General features: G+C 36.7%; 1 long non-coding RNA gene across 1 annotated transcript; it reads left to right on the top strand.

The window, feature by feature from the left end:
- The first annotated feature begins 267 nt into the window (after positions 1 to 267).
- LOC132129240 (uncharacterized) lies at positions 268 to 976 on the top strand. Its single transcript, XR_009428462.1, has 3 exons — positions 268 to 351; positions 484 to 716; positions 803 to 976. It is a non-coding gene; the product is annotated as an uncharacterized LOC132129240 (long non-coding RNA).
- The last annotated feature ends 3,437 nt before the right edge of the window (positions 977 to 4,413 follow it).

Here is a 4,413-nt window from a genome sequence, read left to right as displayed (position 1 = left end):
CACAAAAAAAATGTTTTCCATGATAGGGAAGCGATGTTTGATGGTTTTTTAAAACCTATTCCACCAACATCCGTAGTGGTGGTTGATGAAAGTGGCCAATATCAACTCAGTGAACAAGGTATGTTCATATAATGTAGTAGGTGCCCTCTGCAGTTTCCTTTAACTGAATTTTTTATTTATTTTTTTTTTTTTACTTAAATGTGTAGGCATTACTGATATTACTTTCTGAAATTTGATTTACTGCAGTGTGTATGCTTCCAATTCCTCCACCAATGCAAATCTGTTCCTGTGGTCCAAACCAAGACTTCATAATTATCCCAGGAAAGCAGACTGTATTGGTGACTATCAACGGTATGTTTTGTCACTTCCTTCTACCTTTTTATATCCGACCAGATGAAGTCAAGCATAATAATGGCTTACTATATTATTTTGTACTGTGCTGTACTAATACAGGTCAAATAGTAAACACATGTTTGTTTTAAGGTCCATACCACCTGTGTCTGCCTTGTATAAGCTGTCCACTTTGCTCTTCCAAATGGACTCCTGGGATTAATGACTTGCTTCAATACAGATACTGGCCAGCAACCACCAGCTGCCAAATGCTGTTTAAGTTTGATCTGTTCACATCATTTGAGCAGATGAAATTAGCCAGCCCAGCTTTATCCCAACAAGCATTTCTCAGAATGCTTGAACATCGATGTCTTTGCACTGGTCGGGTAAGGGCTGTTTTCATTTCCAAAGTGTTTGAATTCCAGACTTTAAAATCTTTCATTAACCAAAATAATGCCATCCTTATTTCCAGACGGGTAGTATTTGTGGTGATACCTTCCACAGAGTCTTTCGGGAGTTTGCCTTCTGCAATTTTAAGAAAGAAGATCTGTGCCTGATGGAGCCCTTTAAATGCCCAGCATGTACACCAGACATGCTTGCTATATCTGCAGACGGTAATAGAAAACATTACCGGTTCAAGAAGTCCAAAGGGTAAGTGAAGTGGATTTTTTTTTTTTTTTTTTTTGGATATAGGGTGGTGCAGTGGTCTTTTTGTGTCCATGCTGCATCTCACCTGTCACCCAGTGCTAGATGTGATGGGCTCTAGACCCCCCATGCCATGACCAAAGGAAAAGCAAGTATAGCTATTGGTTGGATGGACTGATAGTTATTTATAGAGAAACTATACTTCACCTTATTGCTGTAAAGAATAACAATCATTTTGTGACATCTAAACATTTCTTCAACATAATATTTTTTGGCTTATTATTATTATTATATAAGTATACTTTTATTTGAAATTCTTGGAAAGTAACAAAATGTGTCAAATGTGTGATTGCTTCACATTTAAACGTAAATGCTTTTACAATTTAAAAAGTGTTTTGAAAGATATAGCACTGTTTTAAACAAGCTTATGATATTACAGTTCTATGAAAGCAACCTGGTAAATTGTTCAGGAACTTTGTCTCCCTTCTGTAGCCTGAAGACACAAACAAAGATAACGTTATTTATTTCTGTACTTTAAACAGTATGTTTTTTATTTCTTACACAAGTTAATGCCAAATTACAGTATTAATTTCCACAGGACAAATACTCTAAACACAGTGTTCAAGATCAAATGAAATTCATACAGACTAAAATGTTTGGCACGTTTATGGTTAATTGTTGTATTAATTTAGGTGAATGCAACGTTTAATCATTTTTATGTAATTGTGTTGACTTGGCGATGAATTCCTCTTATTTAACAGGACAGAAGAACCATCTCTTTTTGATGGACTGTTCTTTGCACAAGATGCCAAAGTATCTTCCTTTGTTGACCAAATTAGAAGCCAAATGTTAAGTGTAAGGATTTATTTAACTCCATAACCCTTCTTTTTGTTTAATTTTATTTTTTCTTGTCCTGGGATTACATGTAACATATTGTTTCTACTTTCAGAGGACAGGTCATGATGTTTGCGGACCGGCAACATTTACAGCAGGCAGAGAAGTAGCACAGAAGTCCAGGGCCAAGGTGGATGAAGAGGGCCTTGAAATAGCTGTGTGCAGACATGGAATCTTGCTGCAAGGCTTGAACCACTACCGTGGTGAAATATATGCCTACCCAATGTTCCTGCAGAAGGAGCTGGCACAAGCTGCAAATGCAACATTCTTTTGTATGGACATTGCTTGCAGGTAGATAGCCATTGCCAAGTGATAACTGAAGTTTGTACTGATGTTTTACCTTTAGTAATATATGCAATGCATGGGAATAACACCATGACTAACTAAAAATCACACATTTTATATATATTATGGAATTAGAAAATGAATATGGCTACTACCTTATCAGTACTGATACAACTCATTACCATACATATGACTACATACTGACATGTCATAGTGTTATTTGATTGGTTACAGGAATGGTACTAGTCATTTAGATCCTGGTTTGTCTCATTACCAGTTTTGCAAATTTTTCCATTACAGGTATTGGCCTTATTTAGAAAAGATGGCAGAAAAGTTTTCTGAGCTCCAACCCCTTACCACGATGAAGCCTTTTCTATCTGTAATGCATGCCAAGGCTCACACTGGCAAATGTGAGGTACTGTGTGCAAGCTAAGTTTACGTTTTAATGTTAAGTTTTTTAGAAACATATAAAAAAAGTGAGAAACTGTCATATAAGTGAGATATACAAAATGTTTAGTGCTGGGTATCCTCAAGGACAAGTTTAAAACCACTTATTTAGTGTGTGTGTGTGTGTGTGTGTGTGTGTGGATATGGATATGGATATATCTCTATCGGTATATATATATTACACCCACACACACAATGCTTATGGACTTTTTAAATATAATTAACATTAATATCATTAATATCAACACTGTTACAACAGTACTGATCATTCTGGTTTAACAGCAGGGTTGTTTGTAGGATATGCTTCATGATCCCTTCCAAAAGTTCTAACTGCACAATTGCAGTTGTGAAAGCTTTTCTTTCATAGTTATCCTACCTCAGAACATTTTATATTTTCACATATTAAACATATCAAAATTTGCTTATGGCACCAAATTCAATTGATGATACACAAACTAATAAATAAGATTTGTATAATAAAGGTCTTTATCTTATTCTTTGGAGCAGGTTAGGTGGGGCGGTAGAAGCCAGGAGGGTGCAGGAAATACTGTTGGTGAAGAGGTGGAACAGGTCAATAGCTTCCTTTCAAGGGCAGCTCTTACTACAAAGTACATGACCAAGTCAGGTTGGTTGAAAAAGGGTTAACCCTTGTGTTTGACACAATGCTAGATTGTACCATTGATTTGTTCTTATTGTTTTTTTTTTTTTTTTATATAGGCAGAGGAGATATGATAACTGTGCTTGCCATGGGATGGAACAATAGGAAGGTGGAGAGTCTCCACAAGACACTGGCGAAAAGATTTGTCAAAGTAAGAAGCCTAGACTGCATGTTAAGGTGTTTTCTGGGCCCTGGAGACACTATGACTGTGATGGCGCTCTCCCCTGCATTTTTTTCGGGGGCATTTGTGGTTAATTTTGCAGTGATACTATGTTTTCTGTAATTTTTTATCTTTTTAAATAGACTACACAGAGAGCAGAAATGGAAGCAGCCAATCTTGAGAGTCTCAAGCAGAAGTTACACATCTCTTTGGAGGATGCTGATCGGTGGGTGTGTGATGTCAAGCAATGGGCAGCCACTGGTATGTAACACGCTGGTGTATACATTTCCATATATATTTTTCTACATTTTTGCAGTGATACTGTGTTTTCTGTAATGGTCGACTTTGCTTATTTCTGGTTTTCAAGAGAGACACAGGACTTACAGTAGGCAGGAAGAGCTCCAGAGTGAAATCGATGAGATTATTTTTTCCATCCGAAGAAAGAAGCATGATCTGTATCGACAAAATGGTATTTGATACTACATCACTCAACTTGCATGTTGTAATTTTAATTTAATTTTTTTTTTTTTTTTTTAAACTTACAGACAGTAACCAAACAAGGCAACGCAAACGGAGAAGACTTGGTGAGCTCAAAAAGACTCTCAGAGAGAAGATAGTGCTGTACAACACCATTCCTGGCTGTGAGGACAAAATTGACACCGAAGCAGCATGCAGTCTCTCTGATGATTTTATTCTGCCTTGGGAAGCACAAGGAGATGGTAATTAATGTCTTGTATTTTTGTGCTTTTTTTAAATTCACAAAATCCAGTTGATTGTTAGTTTTTTTTTTATTGCTAAACAACAGTGAGCACAACTGGAGTCACATGTGCAAAACTCTAACTACAGTCTGCACAGCAGCAGTTCATGTGGACCAAACTCTAGTTCATTTTTCATTGGTTGAACAGTTTTTAAAACTCTACACACTTTTCCCTAGCCTGACTACGTCAGACTTCCTACTTCCGCTCAATTTCATTTCGCTTCTGTAGTCAGTCTG

The sequence above is a fragment of the Carassius carassius genome, chromosome 4 (genome assembly GCF_963082965.1).
Source record: "Carassius carassius chromosome 4, fCarCar2.1, whole genome shotgun sequence".
NCBI lineage: Eukaryota > Metazoa > Chordata > Actinopteri > Cypriniformes > Cyprinidae > Carassius > Carassius carassius.
Note: the sequence above shows the minus strand (reverse complement) of the source record. Positions and strands in the feature narration are given on the sequence as shown.